At 47.3% G+C, this 15,851-nt stretch overlaps 1 long non-coding RNA gene across 1 annotated transcript in view; it reads right to left on the minus strand.

Annotated features, from left to right (window-relative positions):
• Positions 1 to 5,664, minus strand: part of LOC308185679 — a 51,875-nt gene extending 46,211 nt beyond the window's left edge. The window contains exon 1 of the long non-coding RNA XR_013943555.1: positions 5,622 to 5,664. This is a non-coding gene — a long non-coding RNA (uncharacterized lncRNA). The remainder of the gene's footprint in view (positions 1 to 5,621) is intronic.
• Positions 5,665 to 15,851: the final 10,187 nt, after the last annotated feature.

Consider the following 15,851-nt stretch of genomic DNA (forward strand, 5'->3'; position numbering starts at 1 on the left):
CAGTTCTCCTCTAAAAACAAGAATGACTATGGGCTTTTAGGTAGTGAAATCACTACACCTTCTTTGTTTTTTGGGGGGAAAACAAACTGCATGCTACTCTGAAAAAGAGGTGAAATGACCCTGACCAGTTTTGGGAATTTCTTCATTTTAGAAGTGAGGGATCCAAGATGCATAACTACTTTGTTTTTGTGCTGTGAATCTCAAACACAAACAACTGGCTTTTCCACATACTAATTCCATTTGTGACAGTTCATACCTGTCATATTTTCAGTGTTCAAACTGATAAAACAATACAATTGCATTTTCAATCTAAGAACGTTTGGCTAACTTAGCTACTGTTCTGATGTCTTCTGGAAGAAAATACTTGAGCTCTTTGTGAAATAAATGCTGTTAAGTAAATTAACTGCAGTGATAGAAATTTCACCTCCTATACTGCTCAGATTTTTCTCCATGTTTTTCTCTGCCTTCCTGGGTAGCTCTTAGGTCATAAATGGCTATCTTTCAAGATGTCTGCTCTCTTTTCCTGTGCCCTTCTTCCCTTTTGTGAGCAACTATCCATCTCGGTTTCTTCAACTTTTTGACCTCTATGTTCTCTGTGACGCAGTATACTTCTGTTCATCTCTATCCTCCAACTTGCTGTTGATTCTGCTTCCACTTGCTCTGTTCTCAGGTTTTGCCCAAGGATTTTGAGAGAATGGTAACTTCCAAATGAAAAGGAGAAGAATTAAGGTTCAATTTCTAGATAGCTCCTCTTAATCATTCATTCATTTGATCACGTAACCTCTGAACTGTGTGCTCAAAAATTAACATGGACACTTGAACATGTTAACATACAAAATCGTGAGATGTGGCATACTGGAAACGACAGTTTTCACACTGACTGAAGACAATTGGCCATTCTTGATAGAAGTGGTGTTTTGGCTGAAAAATGTTCTGTACAAAAAAGACATCTTAAAAAAAAAAAAACAGGAAGATGATAGGATAGTTTTCTTTACACGTGATTATTTCAATTAAAACAAGTTGGGGAAAGATTCTATGTGGAGATGAGAGATGTTAGCGTTTGTTCACTGCATCTGGTGTAACAGGAGAAAATCCACTGGGCCTTGAGTGAAAAATAGGATCTGTAAAGTAATCCATGCTGACATAAATCTTGTACACTAAATATGTAAGTAGTTTTCTGAGAAATACTCTATAAAGTGCATCTCTATTCCCTAGTGGGTGTTCACAAGATGATAAAACTGCATCATACTGCACCACGAGGTAGTGAAGATTTTTCAACTTAGGAAGGTTACATTTTTCTGAGATGTTTTAATTCTTTTACTTGTTTAGAGTTTGTATTGGTCAAGGTGTCACTTCCATGTAAGCTACCTGGTCAAATATCCCTTGTACTTCTAAGGAATAATACGTACTACTTTCTAGTTCCTTGTACACTGGGTGCCATTCTAGGATGTCTGATTGTATGTTTTTGTATTTCTACTTTGGAGATTTCTGAGAAACATTGCACTAAGTCCTTGGAAATAGTCAGGAGAGGACTGAACATGTGGGGTAAATCAGCAGTGGTGCTGGAATGGGATGCAGACAGCAGGAGAAGCTGGGCATGTTTCAGCCTGACATGCAACCACTTGAGCTCTCAGCTGTAGTTATATTTTCAGATGCTGTAGCTCCAACAGAAGAACACTGGCTCACCTATAATACACACTTCCTGCTGGTAATTTCAAAAATGTCCATCTTGATTTGCCTTTTAAGATGGGTAATAGTTAATTGCACTTGTGATCAACCTAGAGTTGCCAGCAAATCTTTCTTGAAAGAAGACTGGACACAGCTGGAGGTGGTGATGGTTCAGCCCCCCCCCCTGCAAGTGCACTACTGTTCATGGGGTCATTCTAGGGATGGCAGAGGTAAATCTTGAACACCTGTTGACTTGGAGGGCACTGACATCACAGGCAAAGGCTCCCTGCAGCTGTGGGTATCTAGGCCTGTGTGAGCATCCCACATCATTATCCTTGGCCCTTAGTCACTGCAGTTTCCCATCTGTGCAGAAGCCTGTCACAGCCTGGAATGGAGACTGCTCATCTGTATTGGATGGCAGGAGTGCCTGTAGGTCATGCATGCCTCTAACATCTCCCCAGAAAGCTGTTTACCCTGCCTTTAAGGTAGATCCTTTGAGCCATGGTCAGGTAGCAGGGATAAGAGCCAGTCTTGACTAATGTCACAGAGTAAGAACTGACTTTACACCTCTGTTGGCTTGGGACATGCTGCAGTGCATTGCATTTGAGGCTAAAACAGGCTGTTTGGGGCTATTTGTTCTGGTGTAACCTGTCAGAAAGCTTAAGTACTATGTATCTGCCCCCCCCCCTCCTTGCTGAGGGTTATTGGACTTAGAGCAATCCAACAGCAAAAGGGTCCTCCAAAAGGAAGGACAACTACTTAATTTGCTGTGTATCCAAGACAGTTATGCCAATAGCCCACTGGTAACTTTTGGATTATTGAAGTACCCTCTCCTGTGATAGTCTGTGCTCAAGCATGCCTGCAGCCTTGGGGCCAGTCACAGTGGGGTGCATTTGCCACTCCTTCCCAGTTACCCTCTCTTCAAGTTCAAGTACAGTTAGCTGTCGGGATCCCCCTGTCACTCCAGAAACACAGATGGGGTCTGCTGCTTTCTAGCTTGCTGGCATTAGGGTACACTGGTGCCCGCTAGAGTCTTAAAGCCCTGTGGGGCTGATGTTCCAGGCCATTGAGTCCACACAGTCAGATAAACCTGGTTGTCCTTTTCTCCACTTGGCTGGAGGCACAGCTCATCTGGTCCTGGTCACAGTATTCGTTACTGTGTCTGGATGACTGCCCATGGAAACTGGAGCAGCAGTTTTCTCAGAAGACACTGCTTTTGCAATTGTTCTCCTTGCAATTCGTGTACCTCTAGGGTCAAGGTAGATTTTTCCATCCCATTTTTTCATGTCCTCTCCACGATCACGCAGGTTAAACTGCAGGGTGGCATGTGGTGTGTACCTACTATATCCTCTTGAGCAGAGAGCAGTGGTTGCTCCTAGTAGCTGAGATACTGGTTTGTACAGGTAAGGGAGTAGGACGTAACCTTATTGAACTGCCGGAACTTCCAGGACAGCTTCTGCACAGCATTCTTGATTGGTGGGCCTTTGGGGAAAGCTTCTCAACAGCTGAGATGTGAGTCTATAGGGAGGGAGAGAGGCTTTTTTTGCATTGCTGAAGTTGGCCAGCCGATTAGTGTGGCATATGTTCGTTGTCTTTCCAGCTCGTTACTGCCAATGAGTTGGCATAGAACAATGGGGCACTCCATACAAACCTGTGCTACAGTGGTTGTATGCACTTGACTTAATCTGGATCTTTAGAGAATTGGTCATCGTACTGCAAGTCACCATAAACTCTCTCCAGCGTGGCTAACTTCCTTTAGTACTGGATACCCATCTCCATGGAGGTCCACTTGCTTGAGTGACATCTTCCCTGAAGGGATACTTCTCTTCCACACCTAACAGGACTTGCCTCTGGATGCTGATGACTTGTGACCATTATCCCATTGCTCTGTCAACATCACCTTCCCTCAGAGGGATCCAGCCGCTTGGCTTCCCTGCGCTCTAATTCCAGGCTACTGGCCTTCTTATTCCTGCACTGGAGCAACCAGGTGACGGGGTGCTCACCTGGGTGATACACAAGAAGATTGGTGCCATCTCACAGCTCATACCCATAGCCCAGTTGCTGGGATCGGGCCCTTTTCCGCTGGGCAACTTTCCAGCCCCTCATCCCTAAGCCCACACCACTGCTCTGGGGTTCTGATGCAAATGCAGCACCCAGCATTTACATTTGCTGGCTGTCACTTAGTCAGACTTGGCCTGTTGACCTAGCCTATGCAAATTGTCAGGGAGCTGGTCTGCTTCAGGATAGATGGCTTTGGAGACCCTAATTAGTATTGTCTGCAAGCTTACTGAGGGTGGACTTGAACCCCTTCTCCAGATCACTGATGGGAATACTGAACATCCCTGGCCTCTGTATGGAGCACTGGGGAACCTCTCTGGCGACCAGCCACCAACTGGATTGAACTCTGCGCTGAGTCTCTGAGCCCAGCCACCCAGCCAGTTCTTCAGCCAGCAAACCTCTTCAAGCCCTGATCAGGCAGTCTCTGCAGGAGACTACCACGGGAAACTCTCAAAAGCTTTACTAAGATTCTAGTAGATGATGTCCACAAATGAGCTGGGCAGGACCTGCCTTTCATAAACTTGTTCTAAGCACAGCTGATCACTTGATTGTCTGATAAATTCTGTACAGGACAGAAAAACTACAGCAAAAAGGCATTCAGTGCCTCAGCCTCATCTGCACCTTGTGTCCTCCGTGTTACCCCTTGCATCTGTGATACACAAGAGCCAATAACACAGGCTCAGGCAAGGATCTCTGTGAAATAGCATTTTTATTAGCAACTGCACTGGCAGGCATCCTGCAAGCAGGAATGCGGATTCCCTATTACCCGACGCTTAATTCCTCCCCTGTTTCCTCATTGGCTGAGTACTACAGGTTCACAAACTGCTCGATGCTTGTTGCTATATGTATTGTATATCTGTACAATTGCATATGACCAACCATTAATTGGTCGTTTTCCTTTTTTTTTCCTTCTCTCAGGACTAGAGGGCCTGCGATTTTTTGTTCTTGCGGATTTTGCACTGCTCGTCCTGTATTTCTTCACTGTCCCAAAATGAGGAAGACAGCTGAAACTTCCACTGACCCCTGATCTGCTTATCGTAATGTGAGAAGAATTTTTTTTTTCAGACAGGGTCTTCTGTGAAGCTGTTTTATTTGCTATGGCAATGGTGGGCATCCTGCAAGCAGGAGCACACAGTAAAAGTTCATCTTAACCTTATATACCTTATAACCTATAACAGACTTTCGATCTCTTTTGCTATTTCCTCCATTTTTCTTTCTTTTTCCACATTGTCTGGATCTTTACTTCACAAGGGAAAGGAAGGTTCACCCAGCAATGGTTCTCTGCGACAGAAGAAAAGGGTTTTCAAAAAAAATGCGTTAATACGAATCGACAGGCTAACATTAAAGAAGTCTCTCAGCAGAAATCCCAGCAAAGAGCTGCCCAGAGCTCCTTGTGCTCCAGGATGTTCTCGCTAGAAATGCTTCCCTGCACAGAGCAGCAATCTGGCAGAGACTGCTGGGAAAAACCTACTCACCGTTGTCTCATCTTCAGCAACCACTTCACTGAGTAGCCCAAAGCCGCCAGAAGGAACAGACACACAAGGATGGCCAGCACCACAACTGCGATGCGCTCTGGCACCCGTTTGTGATCCGAAACCTCTGCATTTTTTTCACCGCCAGCCCCTGGAGGAAATGGGACAGTCACACGCTTTTAGGAGTTCTGTACCACTGACAGTCTCACAGGAGCCCAGACAGCTGACCATACAGGTTGCCTCCTGAAGTTGTAATCAGACTACTCCAGCCTCGGGGTTTCACCATGGGCTCAATGACCCACTTATGACAGCTCCGTTGCTCCACAAAGGCCCGAGAAGCCCCCAGGAAAAGAGGAATGGGAAGGAGCAGGCAGACACACCAGACACATGCAGAGCCACATCAAACCTGAGCGCCGCCCTCACCTCCAGCGCTGCCACCAGCCCCGCTCCCGCAGCACCGCCAAAAGCTGCCTTGCCCTCCTCGGCGCCATTTATAGGCCAGCCCCGAGTTCCCGTCCCCTGCCCTCACATGCTAATTATGCTAAGTGCGCCCAGAATGCTAATTAGCCGCATGCGCAGTCCGTGTTCCAGAACCTTCTGGAAAGGGCGGGGGCAGGCGCTGTTGCTGAGGTGCTCCCTGCCCCCCGGCTGTCAGAGCCACGGCTGCACAGGGGGCAGGTGGTTGCTGGGGGGTGCCCAGAAGAGGGCTGCTGTGCCTTCGCGAGGTCCGCTCTTCTCAGCCAGTTTTAAATGTGTTAAGCCCCTTTCCTACCAAATGTGTGACATTTGATGCTCGGAAAAAAAAATAAAAAAAAATGATCAAACCTTTAAGCCCTGAACAGTTGTGCTTGCCCTTTCCTGGCTTCCCTCTGCCTCCTTGCCAGGCTTGGCCTGTGAGAAACACTCTGTAGCCAATAAAATAGGCTCAGGCGAGGATAGCAGTGAAATAGCTTTTTTATTTGCGATTGCAATGGCAGGTGTCCCACAAGCAGGAGCATGCCTGTTAGTCACATAGTACAGTTTATATACTTTATTTCTTGATGACCGGGACCCTCCCCTGTTTCTCCATTGACTGGGTAATCCAGGTTCACAACCTATCCGATGCTTCACAGACAATACATGGTCTTCAGTTGCCAGCCTGTTATTTTTCAAATTTCTTTTGACTTTTTACTCTTTCGGGTGGTAATGTTTCTTCACTTATCTGACTTGACTTGACGCTGTGATTTTTGCCTAATTCCATTAAGGAGTCTGGTTGTCTGCATTTTACAAGGTTGTCTGTTAAGCTTTCTTATCACTGCAAAAGCATATCTCAATACCACCTTCCCTCTAAACAATGTAACTCTGTGCAAAAACAACATTTTTGTTGTTTTTTTGACACCAGCAAGTGTCAACATCCTTCAGATATCGAGGTGCGGTCCTTAGCAGCTGAACTTTGGATTTGGCCTTCCTCATCACATCCCTGCATACTCTGACAATGCTCATAAATTCCTCCCAAGTGGCCTGGCCCTTTTTCCACATGCTGTATACTTCCTTTTTCTGTTTGAGTTTTGCCAGGATCTCCTTGCTCATCCAGGGAGATCTCCTGCCCCCTTTGCCTGCCTTCTTGCTCATAGGGATACATCAATCTTGAGCTTGGAGGACATGATACTTGGATATAGAACAGGCGGAGGAAAGGGACAACCAGGTTTATTGGACAGCGTGGATTCAGTGGTCTGGCACATCAGACCCGCAGAAGTATAAGGCTTGAATGGACACCGGTGCACAGCGTACCCTAATGCCATCAAACTATAAATGGGCAGACCCCGTTTATATTTCTGGAGTGATGTGGGATCTCAACAGCTAACTGTATTGGAGGCTGAAAGGAGCCTAACTGGGAAGGAGTGGCAAAAGCACCCCACTGTGACTGGCCCCAAGGCTCCATGCATCCTTGGCATAGACTACCTCAGAAGAGGCTACTTCAGGGACCCAGCAGGGTACTGGTGGGCTTTTGGCATAGCTGCCTTGGCGAAAGAGAAAATTAAGCAGCTGTCTTCCCTGTTGGAGGAGCCTTGTGTTGTGGGGTTGCTGAAGGTCAAAGAACCCTCAGCAGGTGCTGATTGCTACCATGACAGTGCACTAGCAGCAGTATCGCACCAAGACTCCATGACTCCCAGCTGTCCTGGCTTCAGTTAGGATAGAGTTAATTTTCCTCATAGTAGCTGGTACGCTTCTGTCAGCCTGACCTCGGTGGGTGCCAGGGAAGGTGATGGAACAGATTCTCCTGAGTGCAATCACACAGCATGTGCAGGACAACCAGGGGATCAGGCCCAGTCAGCATGGGTTCATGAAAGGCAAGTCCTGCCTGACCAACCTCATCTCCTTCTATCACCAGGTGACCCACGTGGTGGATGAGGGAAAGGCTCTTGATGAAGTCTACCCAGACCTCAGCAAGGCCTTTGACACATCTCCCACAGTCTTCTCCTGGAGAAGCTGGCAGCCCATGGCTTGGACACGTTCATTTTTGCTGGGTAAAAAACTGGCTGGATGTCCAGGCCCAGAGGATGGTGGTGAATGGAGTGAAATCCAGCTGGCGACCGGTCACGAGTGGTGATCCCCAGGGGTCAGTGTTGGGGGCCATCCTGTTTAATATCTTTATTGATGATTTGGATGAGGGAACTGAGTGCACCCTCAGTAAGTTTGCAGTGACACCAAACTGGGGGGAAGTGTCGATGTGCCAGAGGGTAGGAAGGCCCTGCAGAGGGACCTGGACAGCTTGAATCTGATGCAGTGAAAACTCCATAACCAAAGTTATTAAGCAGGTATTCTTTATTACAGCGCCGGGTATGGGGGGGGATCACTCTGCCTAACACACACACCAAGGGTTACTGCCGGGGTGCTTATATTAATGGCATATATATATATTCATCTCACTTCCCCGTAAGTCTCTTGCATATTCATTAGGTATCGAAAGAATTATTAACATAGGTTCCCGCCCGTATTCGCATGCATGCTGGAGTCCTTGGGTGGCAGTCCAGCATACTCTGGTGGTCTTTTGAAGGCCAGAAGTCTTCCTCGCTGCTAAACTTCTGACCCTTCCTTTCTTTTACAGACTCCAGCAGTCCAAGCCAGTTCTTTCTGGTTCTATTATGTGTGTATGAAGTCTTTTCTTCCCTTATCTTTTAGGGTCATCCTGTCCTCGTACTCCATGCCTCGGTCCTGTCCTTGTTAATATACAGCATACTCCCTGGGTTAGCTAAAAGCTGCAAAATCGACATGCTTTCCTTATTCCCTGTCTCAGTCTGCTTCTCGTGCCCACAGACACACGGACCTCGGCTCTCTTGCTTTACAGTATTTACAGAGTCCAGGCTAAAGGTAAGAAACCAAAGACTTTCAGCAGAACTGTCTGCCAGCAAGGCCAAGAACTGCTGGACAATTCCTTCAGGGAGAAAGAAAAACCCAGGACAGCTAAGGTGACACCAGTGGTGGGTTTTGCACACACGTGCCAGGTGGTGGCCAAGCCTGGAAAGGAGGCAGAGGGAAGCCAGGAAAGGGCAAGCACAACTTTTCAAGGTTTAAAGTTTTGGTCTTTTTTCTATTATTATTTATTTTTTTTTCCTGAGCAAAATGATTTTGGAATTGTATGACTTCGAGCGCGGACAGCCAGCTACCGGGTGGACTGATGAGTGCGCTGGGTGCCAGCTGCTGGAGCCAGGCCAGGGGTGTAGGCATCCCCAGCCCGCGGTGCCTGTGAGAGACCGAGGAGAAAAAGACGACGTGTGACACATTTGGTAGGAAAGGGGCGTAACAGATTTAAAATTGGCTGAGAAGAGCGGACCTCGCGAAGGCACGGCAGCCCTTTTCTGGGCACCCCCCAGCAACCACCTGCCCCCTGTGCAGCCGTGGCTCTGACAGCCGGGGGGCAGGGAGCACCTCAGCAACAGCGCCCCCCCCAACCCCTTTCCAGAAGGTTCTGGAACACAGACTGTGCATGCGGCTAATTAGCATTCTGGGTGTACTTAGCATAATCAGCGTGTGAGGGCTGGGGGCGGGGACTCGAGGCTGGCCTATAAATGGCGCCGAGGAGGGTAGGGGGTGGCTTTCGGCGGTGCTGCGGGAGCGGGGCTGTGTCAGCGCTGGAGGCGAGGGCGGCGCTCAGGTTTGCCGTGGCTCTGCGCGTGTCTGCCTGCTCCTTCCCGTTCCTCTTTTCCTGGGGGTGCTGGGGTCTCCTCGGGCTTTTGTGGAGCGACGGAGCTGTCGTTAGCGGGTCGTTGAGCCCGTGGTGAAACCCCGAGGCTGAAGTAGCGCCGTTACAAGTGGGGAGGTGCAGCCCCTGCGCCTGGCGTGCGAGGGGATGGGAGCGGGTCCTGAGGTGAAGGGCGAGGTTCAGCCAGGGTCTGCCGTCGCCGGGACGTCTCCGTGGTGGGCTCGGGGTTGTGCCCGGTCGGTGTAGCCTCCGGGTACTTGGGACCTGAGCGGTGCCGGCCACCCCTTACTGGGTTCATGCAGTGCCTGGTGCTGGGACAGAGTGGGGTTTGGTACGTGGGGGTGCTGGGACAGGAGCGGTGTGCCCCAGCTGAGCTGTCGGGGGTGGGCGTCTGGCATGAGCGAGGGGAGGGCTGGGCTGTACGGTGTTGGCTGGAGGAAGGCTGCAGGTCACGCCTGGTGCTGGTGAGGGATGTGTGCAGCTTCTGCAGCTTGGGGTGTGGGGGTGTGGCTGTGTGTTGACCTGTGGGCTCTTCAGTTGGGCTGGGGGTGAATAGCAGGGGCCTCAAGTCTGGGCCAGGTGTTGGGGGGGAATTCTTGGGGGTGGTATTGCAAGCACAGTGAATTTGAGGGATCAGTGTGTGAGTGTGTGGTAGCTTAACCCAGCTGGCAGCTCAGCACCATGCAGCTGTTGGGTCATCCTTCATCCCTTAATGGGACGGGGGGAGTAGGGGGGTTGGAGACAGCTAAAAGCTTGTGGGTTAAGATAAAGGTAGTTCAATAGCATTGAAGAGAAAGAACGGTAATAAAATCTGTGCACAAGAAGCTATGCATAATGCAATTGGTCATCACCCCCTGGCTGATTCCTAGGCTGTCCCCACACGGTGGTCTTCCAACCCTCTGGCTAGTCACCCCACATCTGGAATATTCCTTAAACCACTTGAGGGTCAGCTGTCCTGGTTCTGTCCCCTCCCAGCTCCTTGTGTGCCCCCAGCCTGCCCACTGGCAGGGTGGTATGAGAAGCTGAGAAGTCTCTGGCTTTCTGAAAGCGCTGCTCTGTAACAATTAAAACATCAGTGTGTTACCAGCGTGGGTCGTTTTAAATCCAAAACACAGCACCACACCAGGTACTGGGAGGAAGATACTTCCAGCCCAAACCAGGATGGAGTGTTGCAGGAGAGTTGAAGCTGGAACTGCTGGTGAGAAGGAGAGCTGTGAAGTAGGTAAGGGGTCTGGGAGCTGGGCAGGGGCTCTCCCCTGCCAGAGGGGCCTTCCTTGGTATTCAAGGATCTGCAACTGTGTGTGTTCCTGTGAAAAAGGGGAGTGCTGTATGTGTGCCTGCAGTAGTGGACTTGTATCCTCCCTAGTTGGGAGAGGAAGAAGGGGACTTGACTGAGTCTTAGGTTTCCATGAGTTGTGTTAAAGATTGCCTTTGGTTCAGGTAGCTTGGTGACTTGTGTGTCTCTTGTAACTGTGCTCAACTGTGTTAGCATTTCCACTTGGGAAAGTGGAGCTGCATTACTCAGCCTGGGCAGAGGGGTCCCTGGGCACAAGAAGCCAGGCAGGAGCAGTCCTGGAGGAGGTGGCCATGTCCTTCACTTCACTTAATATTAGCATCTTCAAATGTGTGCCATGCACACTTTAATGTCTGCAGTGAGAACAGGTCAGTGTTCTAAAGAGGCTGTACCCCCATGCACAGCTGCGATGGTTCTTTGTGCAGAGGCTCCTGAACTACAGGGGAACTGGCTCTGCCAGTGCCCTGGATCTCCTGGGGCAGCCCCATACTTGTGAGAATGCTTGGGCCTAAGATGTGGAAGCAGGTAACCTCAGCATTTGTTTTCTGTGTCAAACAATAATGCAGGCCAGACCAGCACTGAAGGTCAGCTTATTTCAAAAATGGCAATATTTGACGTAGGTTATAGTGGGAGCAGCAAATAGCAGCCCAGAACAGAAAAGCATGTGGTAAGAAGGGCTGTTACTGCTGAGAACATAGCTACCTTCTACTAATTCAGGGCAAAACCAAACAAGCTAGTTGTGGCTTAAGAGCTGTTAAAAATGTTAGCCCCACTTCTCCCATGAGGAGAGAAATGCAATACTTGGACCCAGAAGGGAAATTTGTCACTGATAGGAAGAATAGCAAGGTGGGGGGTTGGTCTATTCTCCCACATGCCTGGTGACAGGATGAGGGGGAATGGGCTAAAGTTGTGCTAGGGGAGGCTTAGGTTGGATATTAGGAAGAACTTCTTTACTGAAAGGGTTTTTAGGCATTGGAATGGGCTGTCCAGGGAAGTGGTTGAGTCACCATCCCTGGAGGTCTTTAAGAGATGTTCTGATGTAGAGCTTAGTGATATGGTTTAGTGGAGGATTTGTTAGTGTTGGGTCAGAGGTTGGACTATGTGATCTTGGAGGTCTCTTCCAACCTAGATGATTCTGTGATTTTTTTTTTTACTTACAAAGGTCAAGCCTTTATGTAAATGTGGCAATAGGTAATTGCTCACTTAGAAACATCAGTTAGTCAGAAGTGTCTGTAAACATTTTGACATGGGTGTTTCTTCATTTAGAGTGTGCCTTTACACATTTTCAGGTAATGAAATGGTAATGTTCACTGTATTTTTATGCTATCTGGATGCTAGCTAACTGCTCTTCTTGAAATCATTTCCTATTCTGTTACTGATGTCTGGAGTTTGTTTGGTTTGCAGGAGCTTTCATGTACTTGAATCTCCCAAATATTTTGCCTGTAAATGACTGAAATGTGTGCATGTGCTCCACCACCAAGATTAAGGGTGGATCTGAGAGACTGTTGCTGTGCTGCATTATCTCTTCTACTTGTTTTAGATTGAGAAAATAAGACAATCAACTAGTAAAGGCTTCTCTTCCCCATGCCAGACCTTTCTTGTTTGGTGTCCCCTAAAGATGGTTTGAAAATATAGAGCTGTTTCTTTATTCCCTAGGGAATTGCAGAATAGATCCAATCAACTGTTTCTTCCTGAAGGCAAAGAGGTAATGTGGTTTAAGGAAGTGGGAAAGACTTGGAGTATATTGCTTGTGAAGCCCATGTTTTCTAACAGTCAGGTACAAGGGCAATGCAAATGACAGGGCTTTTCAGTATTTTATTAGTAGGGTGTTTGGTGAGGGGTTGTTGGGTAACGTGGTTATGGTCGTAACCTGTGCTTTCTGAACAAAGCACCTTCCTGGCAGCTCTTGACCAACTCCATAGTTCAAGAACTGAGTTACCGGCATCTTTGAAACAGTCCTTCAAGGCTTCTCCATCTTCCCTAAAATGCATCAAGAATCTCAGAACTCCTCTAGGCCTTCTAAATGGAGAAATGAGTCTGGTGGGGAGGCAAACAAAGGTGATGTGGCACTTCCAGAATGCACCTGTCCTCTTCTAAAAACAAGAATGATGGTAGGTTTAGGTAGTGAAGTCACTTAGCCTTGTTTACTTTTTTGGGGAGTTGGGGGAACACTCTGCATGCTATCCTGAAAAAAATGGTCATTTCATCTCCTGACTATTTTGGGGAATTTCTCTTTCTAAAGTGAGAGGAACTCTAGATGCGTAACTACTTCATTTTTGTGGCATGAATCTCAAAGGCAAACAACTGGCTTTCACTCTCCACGGTACCACAAGATTTCATACACATAGTAATAGTACTGTGACAGCTTAATCTTGTGTTACCTGTAATATTGAAACTGGTCAAACAATTGTCCAATTGCATTTTTAATACAATAAATTTCAGCTGACTTAGCTGCTGTTCTGATTTCTTGTGGAAGGAAATATCTAACAGCAGTTGCTCTACAAAGAGCTGAAGTAATATAACTGTGGTGACAGAAATCTCCTGTCCTACACTGCTCAAATTTTCCTTTGGCTCTTTTTCTCTGCTTTCCTTGGGTCATTGTTTGGTGTCTTTCAAGATGTCTGCTCTTGTCTACTGTGCCCTTCTTTCCTTTTGTGAGCGACTATCCATCACTTGTTTCTTCAACATTCCTTACCTCTGTTTTCTGTGAGCCAGTATGCTTCTGCTCATCTGTCCTTTTACTTGCAATTGATTGTCTGTTTCCAACTCTGCAGGTCTTAGGTTTTGGCCCAACGATGTTACGAAGAGAATGGTAACTTCTGAACAAAAGTGAAAATGTTGGCTGAGGCACCCTTGCTGCTCATCTGGTGAAAGAATGCAAGTATAAAGGTAACCCTTCCAATTGGGTGGACCGGGTTGTGGTTGCAAATCCTGTTTAGAAGTCCTCTAGGACTATTTGCTCTGGCTTCCTGTGACTCTGCTGTTACACTAAAATGTTTGCATATTTTCAAGCACTTTCAACTCTTCCTCTATGAAGTTAGTAAGACCTTGTTAGAAGTTGAAGGGAGTATTTTAAGGTTCAAGGAGCCAAAAGGTGATGTTCAAAATGAATTGGGTGCTTCCGAGAATTACCTTCAGTTGTGTGTGAAATGGGCTCGATCATTTCTGAGGCTGCTCATTTGGAGGAAGATAGAAATGAGCATAAATAATGCCCTCGGCTGGTTTTTAAGGTCAGCATTAGGAAATGTGCATTAAATGTCACAGAGGACTAGAGCTCTACTTAAAGCTATCTAAAAATTGTAGCTTAATTATCACTAATTTTTCATTTAATCGTCTAAACTTTCAACTAGTGTTTAAAAAAAAACACGTGGGCACTTCAAACACTTCAACATGGAAAATGGTTATGAAATGTGGCATACTGGAAATGACAGTGCTCACAGTGACCAAAGATGAGTGGCCATTCCCGATAAAAATTGTATTTGGAAGGGTTGAGAAATTCTGTCCAAAACAAGACATGTTAGCAGGAAGAGAGGATCTTTCCACAACTTGTTTTAACTAAAATAATCACGTGGATTTCTCTTCCTATAAAGAGAAGTACCCCTCTCCCCCTATAGGGTTCGGAGGCCTTGGCATTTGTGCTCTGAATCTGGTATAACAGGAGAAAACATGCAGGGCCTTGAGAAGAAATGGGATCCATGAAGTAAATTCAGCTTATGGATATGTGCTGACATCAGTCCCCTACCCTGAATGTGTAATTCGCTCTCTGAAAAACGCGTACTATAGTGTGCATCTCTATTTCCTAGTGGGTGTTCCCAAGATGATAAAATGCAAACATACTGTACTATGAGGTAGTTGAGCTTTCCTAACTTAGAGAAGGAGATAAAATTTTCTTAGATGGCTTCTTAATTTTTAATTGCTCAGAGTTGACGTTGTTCAAGATGTTGCTTCCATGTCGGCACTGGGTCAGCTACCCTGTGTACGTCCAAAGGAATAATCTAAAAATCCTTGTTAATTCTTCTTTTGAATTTTGAAGATTTGTAATAGTTCATTGCACTTGTAATCAACCTAGGGTTGCCAGGAAACGGTCTTTGCCTGAAGATGAGACAACTGGTGGTAGTGATGGTTCAGGCCCCCCCTTGCAAGTGCACTACTGTACATGGGGTCATCCAAGGGATGGCAGAGGTAAATCTTGAACACCTGTTGACTTGGAGGGCACTGACATCACAGGCAAAGGCTCCCTGCAGCTGTGGGTATCTAGGCCTGTGTGAGCATCCCACATCATTATCCTTGGCCCTTAGTCACTGCAGTTTCCCATCTGTGCAGAAGCCTGTCACAGCCTGGAATGGAGACTGCTCATCTGTATTGGATGGCAGGAGTGCCTGTAGGTCATGCATGCCTCTAACATCTCCCCAGAAAGCTGTTTACCCTGCCTTTAAGGTAGATCCTTTGAGCCATGGTCAGGTACAGGATAAGAGCCAGGTCAGGGATAAGAGCCAGTCTTGACTAATGTCACAGAGTAAGAACTGACTTTACACCTCTGTTGGCTTGGGACATGCTGCAGTGCATTGCATTTGAGGCTAAAACAGGCTGTTCGGGGCTATTTGTTCTGGTGTAACCTGTCAGAAAGCTTAAGTACTATGTATCTGCCCCCCCCCCCCCCTTGCTGAGGGTTATTGGACTTAGAGCAATCCAACAGCAAAAGGGTCCTCCAAAAGGAAGGACAACTACTTAATTTGCTGTGTATCCAAGACAGTTATGCCAATAGCCCACTGGTAACTTTTGGATTATTGAAGTACCCTCTCCTGTGATAGTCTATGTCAAGCATGCCTGCAGCCTTGGGGCCAGTCACAGTGGGGTGCATTTGCCACTCCTTCCCAGTTACCCTCTCTTCAAGTTCAAGTACAGTTAGCTGTCGGGATCCCCCTGTCACTCCAGAAACACAGATGGGGTCTGCTGCTTTCTAGCTTGCTGGCATTAGGGTACACTGGTGCCCGCTAGAGTCTTAAAGCCCTGTGGGGCTGATGTTCCAGGCCATTGAGTCCACACAGTCAGATAAACCTGGTTGTCCTTTTCTCCACTTGGCTGGAGGCACAGCTCATCTGGTCCTGGTCACAGTATTCGTTACTGTGTCTGGATGACTGCCCATGGAAACTGGAGCAGCAGTTTTCTCAGAAGA

This window comes from Anser brachyrhynchus, assembly GCF_964034855.1.
Source record: "Anser brachyrhynchus genome assembly, chromosome: 1".
In the NCBI taxonomy this organism is placed as follows: Eukaryota; Metazoa; Chordata; class Aves; order Anseriformes; family Anatidae; genus Anser; species Anser brachyrhynchus.